The following is a 14,771-nucleotide window of genomic DNA, read 5'->3' on the forward strand; positions in this document are numbered from 1 at the left end:
CCTCTGTACTTTTTTCATTCTGCCTGCTGTCCCTGCGTGTGTCTGAACACACACTCACCCTTCTCTCCATCTGCAAACCCCCCTTCCAGGGACCTCCTCCCATAAGGGTAACATTTTGCCTTTGCTTGCAACCACCCCGTGACCCATCATTGATTAGATGAGTCCCCACAGGCTCCGGGAACAAACCCCAGCCCCTTAGAGGGACACACACACACTCCAACCATCACAGATCTGCCCCCCTCTTTCAAACACCCCTCATAAAACCTCACATCCATTCTCAACCCTCTTCCTGCACTTCCCTTCTCAATCCTAGAGGATTTCAAAAATTCCCCTAGACAGTAAGTATCCTCAGGACTGTGGCAGGCAGTCTTCTGGGGACACAGCCTAGGGGGCCTGAGGGTGGACACCGCACAGAGCAGAAAAAAGTGTGCTCAGCACTCGTAAACTTGCTGCCTCTCAAGCGGTTGCATCCATTCTGCCGCTCCTTCATCAACAACAGGGAGCAGCACTCCTCTGATGCCTGGGAGAGATTACGCTGAATTTAAATTCTGCCTTGATTAAAACCCAAGTTTCTAGCCCTTCTAAATGTTGTGCTGCAGTGTTCACATCCTGAATTTGCAGGCAGATGGGATTATGCCAAAGTGCGGAGAAAAAGACAGACTTGCCCACATTCATCTTGCTGAAAGCCTCACTGAAAACCCTATGAAGAAAATGTGCATTATTAATTGATACAGCAGGAAAATACAGCTGCTCCGTATAGCATTTCAGTAGAATATAACTACTTTCTCTGCGGCTTTAACAAATGTGAGAATCTAGTATAGTATATCTATGTGTGGGTACAAAGGAGAGAATAGGGTGAAGAGAAAGTGAGAGGATGATGGTGTTAAAGGGGAAGAAATAGCTACTCTAAGCAGGGAATTTTAAAGGCAATTCTTACTCAGCATCCTTAATTTTCAGAGTGTGATGAAAAGTCTCTGAACACCCTCTTGAAGAGCAGTCCTATGAGCAGAAAGCCAAGGTACTCAAGAGAAAGGATGCCATGCAGGGTAGTGGGACATACCAAGTGCTTTGATGTGCCACTAATGTTTTAACCAAGCACACCCTGACAAAGAATTTATTTGTCCCCATACTTGTGATTTAACAAAAAGTATTTTCTACCCTGAGCATGTGCACACATGCGATCAGTCCCACACACTCCACCACATCCACACAAAACCTTACCATTCTCTCGAGCTCCCACTGCCGCTCAGCTCTTCTAATCCAGTCAGACCTGTTGTCATACCCTCTGACTGGGATGCTGGGGTTTTGCCACCCCCCTACCTGGTCCTCACAGCACCATTAGTGGCTTATCCCGCTAATGGTTTTCTCCTGTGACTGGACAAGTGGCTAGTAAACGGGACTTCTCTGGTTAGGCAGCAACAAGGGGCTGCATGAATACAATTCTTTTAAGACTCTCTACCAGCTAGTGCCTGTGAGAGGCTCATGCGAATTTTGCAGAAGAAACACTGTCCAAGCTAGAGATTCTCTGTCTTTCACCTAAAGGCAGGCTGCATCCCCAATGCTACCTTACCAACACTTCCATGGGGAGAAAAGGTTCATATACTTATGCCCTGTACAGCCATCATGATGGGGACATGAATAATACAGGCCTCATCTTCTGCATTTTCAGCTTTGCACTGGCCTCCCCCTGCTCTTGGGGACCAGGCCAGATGCAACTGGCTGATCCGAGCTGTCATGAGCTGATGAGCAGCACCCAGTACACACCATTACATAGCAGGAGCGGCAGTGGTGGGGGTGCTGGGAGCTGTCATTCAGTGGGACACTCCCATGCAGTGAAATGAGCAACTCGACCCATGTGGGGGTCTCACACGTTGAGAATGAGCAATGGGGGTAGTCCGCAGAGGCTGCATTCATACACACACACACACACACTACACACCTCTGGTATACCTGACTAAGCACGCCTCGGGGACATCCCGTCTTTTCCCAAGTACTCCCTCTTTGGCCATCCCTACCACTAACAGCGGCTGCGGAGCTGCAGCTTCACCAAATAAAAATACAGTGCTGAGATGTGAAGAGACATACACCAGCATCTAGAGGCTTGAGCTGCCCACAGCCCTCCCCCTTGGTGGTGGCAGGACTGGTCATGTCTGCTTCGACACGTTTTGTGGGGACAATGACCCCATGGATGACAGGAGCGACTCCTTTTTTTTCTTTGACATAACTAAATAACATTCCCATCATGGCAGATGGCGAGGAAGCTATCTGAAGCCGAGGAGAAACCGAAGGGGTTAAAGGCAAATCCGTGCCTTCTCCACTCGTTAATTCCCCAGAAGCCTGATCCTGTGTTGAGATGATTCAGGCCAGAGAGAGAGACTGCCACAGTCCCCAGGGGACACCCCAGAGAAAAGACTCGTATTTCCTGTTCAGGAGGATTAAGTACAAGGCCATTGACAAATCACAGTAAACATCTGGATGTGAGCGCTCCCATCTATCAAGGCCTAATCCATGAAGTTATTCGTTAATGAATTCAGCAAATTCACACAGTTCTATATATAGGGTCGGCTGATCTTTTTTAATGTTTGGCTTGGAGGTGTTTTACATCTATATCAACAGATCTTTATTTATTGTGCAAAGCAATCCACTGGATTCTGTTTCTGCTTCATTAATTGTTTAGAGTAATTCTTCTGCCTTTTTTGAAAAACCACACACTGACATCTTTTCTGATAGGGTATAAAAAAACCCCCGATAGTTAAAACCGAACCACGTTCTTGCATTTTATATTGTTTTGCAATTTTAAGCCCAAGTTCCTCTGGAAACTTTCCATCCCACAGTGATGGAAAAAACATTAAATAGTAATTGATTTTCTTTTCTGTATTTTGTTTTGATTAAAATGAGAATCCCTCTCATTTATCTTCAGAGAGAAAGTAAGCACTGAGTAAATGGTCTGGTTAATTCAAAAGTAATTTGATCAGAACATCCATAATTTACATTGACTTGGACAGTAGGAAAGATGCTGAGCACTACCAGATATCAAGCTCATTCATTTAAACAGACTACTTACATTATGGTTTATATCTTGTGAATGTAAACTACTCTAAGGACACATAATGACCCACATTTTATAAGGGGGAGACTTGCACACAACTGTGCCCTTAAAAGTCGTCTGTTCAGCTTGAATAAGACTCCAGCCTGCTCACAGGCAAACCGGGCCGGGTAGCTGATCGCATTGTTCTTCACACAGCTGTGCCATCTTGTTTCCAGTGAAATCTGCGGGTTTGTCATTGATGTTGGTGGAATCAGCGTTTGGCCCAGAGGTTTTTATAAATCCAGCTGTGACAGGATATTTTCAATTCAACCTCAAAGCTTTGGGCTCTGCCAGACAGGATGAATCATCCAAACTTGCAATTTATAATTTCCAGCCCTTTTGACTTACAGTGCGTTACTGTGATGTAATCTTTAACTCTAGGGACTTGATCTTAAAGGGGAAATCTCATTCTGTGCCTTTATTCTCTTTTAAATTCCAGAAGCGCATACCTCTACCCTCAGGTTTTTGCTCTTGGCACAACAGGATGCCCCAGGTGGACAGGACCAACTGTGATAACCCAATTTAAAACAGAAGAATGAAGACAAGCGAGTGCAATCTGAAGGAGCAAGACCTGCTGAGCCACTCAGCTATACCTCTGCAATTTTATCTTCACCGCTGCTGCGAATACTCTCACAAGTGAATTTTGTTTTCACCTCTGCTTTTGTAATGGCTGTGCTCCATACCGATACATATTTCTGTATGAAGAGCATGGTGTTTCTGGGCAAACTGAATCCCTCCTTATCACCCCAACTAAAAATACTTCATTTTTATCCTATGGCCATTGAATCACGCTGACAAAAACCTCTTACCAATTCAAAAGTGCAGGATCAAGCCACTCAGTCTCTGGGGAAGAGGGACAGGAATAGATAGATCAAAGATTGCATGTCTAGGAAAAATAGTTACAGTGGCATGTGATTTAGGTCACTTACTTCGAGTTGTCAGGCGGCAGATTCATACTTCTGTATTTTGTTACCACCTACGTGGCCACTCACAGTCCAGAACCCATTGCAGTAAGCTCTGTCGTACACAGACATAAATTAAGCTGCATAGGCTGCTTAAAAAAGAAAAGCTAAATGACATGTTTACAAATTTATATATTTTTAAAAGGAGTGGATTTGCAAAAACATTAAGTAATCTCATCCGAATTTCCTGCTCATTCCTAATTTTTAAGCAGACATGAATTATGAATGAATCAAGGAAAATCAAAATATGTGATGCTTACTCTGGTACAAAATTGTTAGTGAAGCCCTTGAAATTAGTAACTGCAATCTGAAAAAGCTTACATGAGGGGAAACTGAGGTTAAGACCTACTCATGATCCCCTCACATTAAGGAAAAAAAGCTAAATTAATTAGATTTCTTTGTAAGCACAGATAATTTAGCCGGCTGCAGGGAAGTAGGCTCTTATCATGAAACTAGGGGGCCAAATGTACTGATGGTTTAAGCAGGATAGGGTCGTAAGTGGATCATTAAGTGGATAGGAGTAATGGAAGAGCTTTAGCTGCACTAAGTCTTCCATGCTCGAGGGGCCTCTGGAGAAACCCTTCAACATGAATACAGCATGTTAGATACACAGCATATTTATTTCTTTTTTTCCTGCCTTACCAAACAAAGGGAAGAATGGAGGACCCACCCAGAGGTTTATTATTTAAAGCTCTAACAAAAGTCGCATTCTAGTATGCAAAAGCGGGACAATTTATAGATGAAGTAGTGTGGGAAAATACTTGACAGGAAGAAAACCAGCTAGCACATAGATGTAAAATGAGCCCTGCTTTACTTTTCATACTCACCGGTGAAAATCAGAAGGAAGACTACTCAAATTAATGGAATAACATTTATGATGTATCGCTGTGGTAATGGAAACAAATCCTTTGTGCGTGTGTGTGAAGGGGAGGAGGGCAAGCGATAGAAGAATACTCTTTTTTCTTACACACGTGCATGTAGTAGCTGAATTCTGGCAGATGAACACAGACCAGTGATGAACAAGCTGCATTTATTTTGCATAGTGACTGAACTTCAGATTGGTGTAGAGCATGCCATTTTTTTTCTGCACCTCCATTTGCTAGGTTCAGGCTAGCATCTAATCCTCTGGACATTCCCAGAGGAGTTAGACTTCATTACATTTCAGGTAAATTTGGCTTGGCAATGACAATGCATCATGTTACTAATCCTAATCCTCTCCTTCAAGAGCTTTCTGTTTCAGCTGTGAAAAAAAAATCACTACTCCATGATACCTGTTTTAATCAACAGAGCAGAATGCAATAAATAAATACCACTTTGTAGTTAAAATCTGATTTTAGGATTTTCAAAGCACTAAAGATCAAAACTTTTAACAGTACTTAACTGTCTGCAGATCAATATAAAAATTCTAGTTGGAATCGATTTAGGAGTGAAAAAGAAGCCAATAAGTGATGTGCTGAAGTCAATGGAGCTATGCAGCTTTGCACTAGCCAATGAAGTGACTTTATATATTTTGTATTAATATGTGTACAATTAGGTAGTGGAGGTGGTTGCTTATGGTGGTGTAAAATTTTTTATCTTGGATGAGAAGCAAAATCTTAAAATAATAACAGCAACAAATTGGAGGAAAAAAAGTTATGAATAGGGAACCTCAACCTATTCTTTGTGTTAAAAAAAATAAGCAATCTATAAGGAGGAATGACAAGTATTCTTCATGCATTAGAAGTTCTCTATTGTGAGAGCAGCCAAAGGCAAATAAGCATTCCAGAAAATGGTACATGATGATTCTTACTGCATTAATTTAATACTTAGGATGAAAGTGCTAATAATGCCCTCTTTATCTTCAGAACAGTGAAGGAACAGAGGCAACTGTCCAGCTGGACAACATAATGTCCAACTTCTTTCATCCTTATGCTAGTATAAAGTTAAACCATCAGGGCTACATAGCTGTAATTCACCGCAGTCCTAGTGGGAGCTTCCCTAATAGGAAAGGCTGGAACGCAGCGTAGATGTGGGTGCATCCTGCAGTGCCAGTGAGTTCCCCGCTGCTGCTGTTACCCTGGACATTGCTTTCAAGGCTGGAGGCACCTGACACTTCCTGATGTAGAACGGTAAACTGAGATAGTCTTATGAACGCAAAGAAGCCCTCTGTAGCCTAAGAAATGAGCCAAGGAGTCATGGTTGGATGCTAGACCTTCCAAACAGAGCTAACAGATGGAAGGGAAGGAGAAGATCTTCTGGTGCTAATTTCACAAAGGCTGCTATGCTGATGACTACTTGGCTTGGCTTTGCATCAGCTTAAGTGTGCTCCTCAATACCTTAATCCCTGAGGTTTTGTCATTTTTTCTTCCTAACTTGAGATCTTTGAAGTACACCAGCCTCACACACACTCCCCAAATACATTTCCTTCATGCAGTCATGTTAAAAGCAGCAGAGTATGTGCAAGTTCATCAGTGTGTGCTCACTCTCCTCTTTGATTTTCTTTAAGTTAGCTTCTCCTGCTTTCCCCTAATGTAGGTCCAATAGTAGAAGTGTAGGAAGAGAGCAATGAGGCTGAGAGTGAGAGGAAGACTGCAGTGTTGAAGCCATCAGGGAACGGGCATTCTGTGAAGAGTTTGTGGCAGCAATGGCTACGAACTGGCACTGGAAGAGGGGAAAAAAAGAAGCAGCCAAATTAGGGAACCTACATGAGACATACCTCAACTGACCATTAGGGCCATCATAAAGAGAACTACAACATACTGGTAGTGTTCTCAACCCACCTCCTTGCCTCTCCTGACATCCCTCAAAAACTTGTCTTTCAAGCCCAACAGAGTTTTCCCAAGATGAAAGGGTGTCCCGTGTTGGCCAAGCATTGAGGCTTGCCCACTGTCTAGGGAGCAGGTTTGGAATCCAGCCTCACCTGCCCGGGAGCAGACCACAACCCTTGTGCCTCTCCTCTGCCACCGGACAGTAGCTGAGATCTTGGAATATGGAAACTTAAGGTGGGAGACTCCTCTTCCCCAGTGGTAACCAGACTATTATATCCATAATGATTTTGATTTGTGTTTTAGCTTACAGAGAGGAACTACAGATGCTACGTGGAGTGATTTAAATATTAATCATTTTTTTACATATATTTTACTAAGTCACCCATCTCAATACCCTGAACATACCAAAAGTATGTTAAATAAAAACTGATTTCCTGTGCTATATTTTGCATTACAAATACCTTTTCATTTCATCAGTGCTTTCTTATTCTGCTTTCACCACTCAGGATAAATAAGAATTCTGGACCAACCTTCAGTACACCACTATTTTAAATATACCCTAGCTCTCTTCCTCTTCTCTGGTAACTGCATACTCTTTCTTTGCATAATGTCTCTTTGTGTGGAATTAACTCTTGCACATGCTTAACTAAAATCATTGTCCTTGTCTGGAACATTTCCTTTATGCTGTATCTTTCAAAAACCACAGGGTTGTCAGGATTTGTCATCTCTTCAGAGATGAGGGAAAGAAAATCCAAAGGGATTCTCTACAGAAAGAGTAAAAGTCATTCTTTAACTTGCCTTTGTTTGCCTGCACTTAGACATACTCTTTCCTTTTGAAGAAACAGGTTGAATGCCTCCTAATCTCCTGCCACACTGAGAATCCAAAGTTTCCCCAAGTTACTGCCCCACGCCTCTCAAAGTCAAGCTGTATTTTCAGGGCTCCAGAGAGGAAAAGGCTGCCATATACAACAGAAAAGGGACAAATCCAGTTGTTAATTTTTCTCTCTCCTTCCCACTACAAAGGTGGGGGCTTATTAGTTGATATGGTCACTGGAGGCCTCTTCCTAGTTTTCTGAGAGTACCACTGACAGCAGGTCACCAATCAGTTCACCTCTTACAGTGATACACGAGGACACCTAAGGACATGGTGATTTCCATAGGCAGCAAACAGAAAGATTTGAGCCAGTGAGGGGACAGAGACAGGCAGCAGAGGCCATCACACCCAACACACAGTTGTAGAGATGAACACATAGAACTAATTACCAGCTGCATGATGGTTAGATAAGGCTTCCACCACAGGTAACGGTGCATCTCATGTCCCAGGCTGGCCAGGGCATAATAGCCACACGTGGAGGTGTGTACAAAGGAGTTTAGCATCCAAATAAAGGTGTCTGAGGAGTAAAGAAGTCAGGATGAACAAGACACAGAAACCACTCAAGACCAACCCCGCGACGAGCTCACAGCCACTATGATGAGGCTTTCAAAATGCATCATATCACCCCTATGTGTGATCCTTCAATCCAGACTCCGCCAAGGAAGCATGTCATACTCTCCCTTCTCTTTTCAGCATATATCCATCCCATATTTAGTGTTCAGAGACAGAGAAGAGCTCCAAAGGTAGAGGAGAAAATTCTTGGTCTTCTGACCCAACATGTCATCCTGGTGTCAAGGCCAAGGCTATGTAGCCAAAATGGCTTCCCAAAAAAGAATACCCCAGCGTCTTGTGTAGGGCCTACCTTTAGTGGCCTAGGACTCAGAGGCTTCTCTTTTGGTGGAGAAAAAAAGAGAAGCAGTGTGGATACAGACCAGAAAGGGAGTGAGGACTAGGCTGGACAAAGTCTGAATAGGAAACGGAGAGCCAGAACCTGGGCTGCTACACCAGGCCCAGCTGAACAGGGAGCGAGAGAACACTGGTCTGTGTGGAGATATACATAGACCCATATAGGGTGCTATTTTTTCTGTTTGGACACATTCTGTTGGCACATTCTCATTCTGGATGAGGCAGTGAATAGTGCAGTCTGAATAGCCCAAAGAGCTGAGCAGATGGTATCAACTGAAACGCACATGGTTTTCACACCTTTGGAAGTAGGTGAGCGTCCTACCTGCCAGTCAGCCCATCTGCACTGTTTATGCTATCTCCACAGCACGAGAAAAACTGAAACACAAGGTGTCCACAGAAGCATACCTTGTCCTCCAGGCACATATTTGACCCCCGGCCACCAGTTGAACAGCGTAGTGCCATGGTGGTACACATGCAGAACAGTCACCCGGTCTTGTTTCTTGTGCGGAATAAAGAAATCCTGAAAGAAGCCAGACAAAATAACATTTTGAGTTGATGTGTTTAGACAAAAGATTTTAGACTAAAAAGTGGGAAAAAAAGTTAACAGTTCTGAATCTCCTAAACGCATTTCCTCTGCTGTTGATGGAAACTGGTGAAATTCAACACATGAGATAGATCTTACGCTATCTGGAATGGGGAGGAACCAGAAGGCAGAATTTCTTCCACAGAGCCCCAACTATTTTTACCTTTGAATTAATGTCCCAAGGTCCAAAGAGGACACATCTGAGACTCTAACTGAGCATCCACTCAATTTGCAGCTGCTTGGGTCTGGTCCTTTTCAGGATATAGGTTAGACATTTACTGGTACCAGACAATGATCTACAAAAAAAGTGTTTGTGTTGAGTGCCCAAACCCTTCTGGAATTTGCATTAGTAAAGAGAATGCTTTTGGCAGATGAATATGTCAGGTCGCTGTATTTCAGCCTGCACGTGCACACACACGTAACAAAAAGTGAATATGCTTTTCAGGCACTCAGGACTGGTAAAAAGCTGCTTTTGTGGCTGATGAAAACAGAGAGAAAATCGATCAACCCAGTGGCGATAGGCCTAGGAGGGCTCCACAAGCTGATTGACTTTTCAGACAGTGTGTTGTCAATTTGTACTCCAAAGAGCACCAGATTGTTGAAGTCTTAGGCTAGGATACAATCTATAACCTTTACCCCACAAATTTGGGATAATCTGTGGCAGCAAAAATACTAGCACACATACTTGTAGTTTCTTTACTGCCCAACTAATGACTATTATTCATCCAGACAGACAATGGCAGATCCTGTCTGGCAGCCTTAATCAACTGGCCGCTAAGATCTTGGGGACAACAGCCAAGGTTAAATCTTCTCCCCTAGCCTTGTGGTTAGGAGGGAATGCCCACCCGCAGGAAGGGGGCTGGGGAGAGAACGGCAAGCGGGACAGCAGCGAGTCTTTTCTTCTGGTAAGGAGCTTTTGGGGAAGCCTAAGAGGATGGTACCCAGTGGTGGTGCTGGACTTTCGCAGGCCACATGCTGTTAGAAACCAGCATGCTGAAGCTGAGCCCTCTTCTTTAACAGCATCAGCCTTATTCCCACAAACAGGCAGAGCAGAACACATGAAAACAGCATTTACTGAAAAGCATCAACCAAATCAATACAGGATCAAACGAGGACATTAGCTTTTGGCACCCTGCCCCATTCTGAGAAGGGAGTGATTTATTTCCAGCACCAGCCCCACTACACGAGCCCAGCCCAGCTCTCCCTTACCGTGTCAAGCAGCTCGATGACTTCGGAGAAGAACCGCTCTTGCCATCTGCTGGGCAGCACAAGGAAACGCTGTGAGACCTCGGGGCAGGGTCACGGCTCACCTTCACCGCCGGAGAATTTAAACTGTGGCACCAGGTAAACGCTGCCCACCTGGGATGGATGGACAGCAAAGGGGGAAAAACTCGGGGGCTTTTTTATGGCTGTTGGTTCCTCAGGGTGGGAGCTCAGGAAGGAGGGTTGATCTGGGGGAACGGAAGGCATTCGGGGTCGCTTTGGCTGGTTAGGTGACTAAGTTGCTAAATTGCTCGCTCTTTGACATAAGACTGATGCTAAATTACTTGCTCTTTGACAAGGTGAGGGTGAGCTGCTCAGAAACTGTTGCTAGCCTGATGGTAACAGCTGAAAAACTGAAAAGCTAAAATCCATGCTTGCATCTGTTCAAAGTCTGATTATATCTGGAAGCGAAGCATAATAACTCTGAATTCAGACAGAAAAAAAATCATGCGGCATTATGGAAAGCTGAAGTCGGTGGGATCCAAACCTTCCTGCGATGGCCAGGCAAGGAATAGTTTTAGCCAAAATTCCCTGCTAAAAGAAATGATGAACAAGATTTGTGTCATGGGAAGCTGACAATAAAAATTGGTTTTCTCATTGATAGCCATCAGCCAGAATCATTACGTACCCAATAGAAAGTATCACATATATTTCAGAGGTGATTTGCAATATCTATACTAGACATCTATCTTCAGACTGTAGGATCACCGTCTCCCATGATCAAAGAGAGAACTTAGATGGCTATGTTGACTGAGATGAATAATTTACACACAACTAAAGCAAAGTGCAACTGTTGAAGCAGACGATTTAGTGAAAAAGCCGTACAAGGAACAAACTGGAGTAAAATCCTTCTTTAGGCATGCAAATTGCTATTTAGGAGCAAAATAATCTGCATACCCACGGGAGGAGCAAGGTCTAAGGCAAGCTTTGTATAGAACTGTACCCTCATTCCTAGTTTACTTTGGCTGTAATCCACTGGCTGGCACAGGTACCTGTAGTTGTCCAGTACTGAAGTTACCAGAAACTGAAACAAAAGAAAAGCAATAGAGATCCATTTGCTATTCAACACCATCTGTTCCAAAAGGATGTTCATATTAATGCTAATTTAATAGGGTCTCAATGTAGTACTCACTGACAGAAATTCCATGTAATTCATACAACTGAGCAAATAGTTAAAAAAAAAAAACAAAACAAAGCACTTCACATCCCTGTTGGAATCTGAAAAAGAAAATTTGGTCTGGGTAACTCTTTATGTAATCACTGGACTGCTCAAAAATGCTCCAGCAGGAATATGGATTCTAGGCTTCAGAATCTCTCTGAAAATAGGCTGTTTTCCTTTGTTTCCTTACTGTTTTGTTTTGGCTGGTTGCATTCGCCTATTAATTGGAAGCCCAAAAACTGGACCAGGTAATCAGTACAACTGAGCAACCAAGCACAGACTAGCAATTTTCATACCGGTCCTCAGACTGAGTAGTATTTGCTTTAACTAAATGTAACAATTGTGTTATAAACTAAAACTGCAAATTTGTGGTCATCAGAATGCTTTTCCAGCCTCTTCAGCCACGTTCCCTTGAAGAGTTTTCAGTGGTCTACATAAACTAGGGAAAGGCTTGTAGAAAGGCACTGAGAACAAGCAGAAAATAATGTCATCGATACTCTTGGCGGCAGCAGGCTGTAGTGTGCTTGGCACTCTTGGAGAGGACTGCATAAGTCTGGAAAAGCAGTTTTCATTCCCAGAGACAGGTTCCTCACCAGCCAGGCCTGAGACAAAATGAGGAGGTACCACTCCATACACTTCGTGTCTACCTGGGACATCTCAACCTTCAAGCTGTTCATTCATGAACCTTTCAATGTTAATTTTATGAATGAGAGGAAGATTGAGAAATGGGAGGAAATGAGGTATGCTTTGGAAATAATGCTTTCAGCAGGGCAATACTGCTCCTCTTGTGGCAAAACGTAGACATGTCCAAGTTGGCTCCCACTCCCACCATTAGAGCCCATCAGCAAAAGCTGTTGAAATGGCTTTGGCTTTCAAAAGCTTCCTGGATGCTTACCTAGGAGCCAATCCTGTCTGCTCACCTCGTAAAACATGTAACTTGATAATGTCATCATGGGGAGATTACAGGCAATCCACAGGCCTCGCAGCTTCAGTGGTTTCCACTTACACGTGTAGAAGGGTCCCAGTGCCACGACAAAGAGGTAGAAGGCAAAGAGAGTGTGGCTGGACGTGGAGAGTGCACCAGGGACCACGGGGCTGTCCTTGGATCTGAAAAGCAAAACAAGCAGCCAAAGCTGGCACATCCCATACACTATTGTGGTAGATGTATTTGATTGCTCCCCTTCAGCATGCTCTCTGCGGCATGCTCTCCGGCACAAAGAAAACTGGCATCTCGTGTGTCTGTACAAAAGGAGTACCACAGTCCTTCTCTTACCCTGGAGGTCCACGTGCCAGACTCTGCTAAAAGGCTTTAGCACGATGTTTGATTTGGGACCTAGAAGACTGCTCTGCTGAGCACCAGCCTTCTGCAGCACAGCAGCGAACAGACTTTTCCTGTCATGAGCTGGACTCCTCATCACAGGCTGCAAGAGCAACCCACACGCGGGCAAAAGAAGTAGTTCAGGACACATGTAGCAGGGATGCACAGGAACAAACCAAACAGTTCCTGAATCTTCAGGAGTGTAAATCTTTCCAGCTAAATAACAGTTTTAATGACTGGTGCTATTTCCTTCCTGCCCCATGGTGCTCAGGACACCTGAAATTCTTCACCCCTTTATTTTAATATATATATATATTTATAAAGGGTAGACTCTCTTAAACGCATGCCATTTGACTGGAAAATTACAAAATACTACTCTCTGCTAACACTGCTCTTCAGTGCTTCAGGAAAGGGAATCTTAACAGATTTTCTGTCATGCCACCTCCTCCTAATCCTGTCTCATCCCTGACCCACAGAAATGCAGGATATATTATACATACCTGCAAAAACATCCCAGTTCTCCTTTCATGCTTCCCTCTCCTATTCCCACTGTGGTCAGTGCTCTAAACTCCATCAGCATCTCCCTTTTCTTCCTGACCTGCCAGCCCCAAGGCCCAGACCCCTCTCACCGTTCTAGATCCAGGATACTTGCAGAAGTCCTCTATTGAATTTTAGTCCTTGGCTCACTGGTGAGCCCATGGGCCTCAGGTTATTTTTACAAAACACCGTCTCTGTCCACACGACTCTGTTAATTCCCATCCCTTCTAAACCTCCTAGTCCTTTACTATTCCTAGATGGGCTGTACCAAGACCTTTTTGATACTCCACTTCTAGATTTAACAGTCCATCAGAAGTCCTAAATCCCTATTTACACTCTTTCCTGGAATTCAAATCCTGAAACATTTACAGCCTGAGCACTATGTGCCATGTCCTTCTCCTATCAGGCCACTACACAGACTTGCCATTCCCCTTTCATGACATTTTGTGGCTTTTCCTTAACTTTTAAATCCAGGAATCTAACAGAGCCCTGTGGGACCAAACTGGACCTGCAGAACCTCTAGCTATTGAAGATCTGAAGTCTCCTAACTGCCAAATGTCAAATCTCAAACTCTGAGGAGTGGTTTCTGTCAATATTTCATTTGATAATAGGTTTTACTGGCATCACAAGGAGTTTCAACTTCAAAGTATTAACTCTTTGGTCTACTAAGCTTTCCCATGACAGATGAATATGCATTTTTAAAAAATCACTTTCTTTAATGTTGCAGACTTAACAGGCAACCCTGAGCACATATTGCTCATTATCTTGTCAGAGCCTGTTGTACATTAAACAGAAAGCTGCTGAGAGTTCTACTTATGTGCAGGGGAAATCCCCCATCCCTTCATTCCTTACTGTGATCCAGCTGGAGTGTCCCTGAGATATATTTCAAGACTCAAAGGAAGTTCATGGTCATGGTGAAGGAAAAGTGAAAATCAGTCTAGTGAAAAAAATGTGGGCTTATATGAGGATCATCTTCATTGTAGGCTGGTTCTTCATGATCATGCCATTTCTGTCGAAATTCCCATTTAAGAAAACACCTCTACCTACCTCCACTTTCAAGGACTCAGCTGTAGAATTCCTGAGTTTTCTGCCAAGTTGAAGCCATCACAGTTCTGGAACTAAATTAAAATTAGCATCCCCCGAATCAGATTAACCCCATTCATCCTAGACTTGACTGAGTCTTGAATAAGGAGGGTCCTTAGACAAAGGCTCAGGACTACAGCTAATGAAAATAGTTTCTGCTTTGTAGAAATTGAAATTTTGGACCAGGATTAGAGTAATGTTTTAAAAAGGAACAAAGAGAACCTTCCTGTAATCATTAGCTATTTAACTTT

General features: G+C 43.5%; 1 pseudogene; it reads right to left on the minus strand.

Annotated features, from left to right (window-relative positions):
• Window positions 1-4,138: 4,138 nt before the first annotated feature.
• LOC141958865 (very long chain fatty acid elongase 4-like) lies at window positions 4,139-14,542 on the minus strand (annotated as a pseudogene).
• Window positions 14,543-14,771: the final 229 nt, after the last annotated feature.

The sequence above is a fragment of the Athene noctua genome, chromosome 3 (genome assembly GCF_965140245.1).
Source record: "Athene noctua chromosome 3, bAthNoc1.hap1.1, whole genome shotgun sequence".
In the NCBI taxonomy this organism is placed as follows: Eukaryota; Metazoa; Chordata; class Aves; order Strigiformes; family Strigidae; genus Athene; species Athene noctua.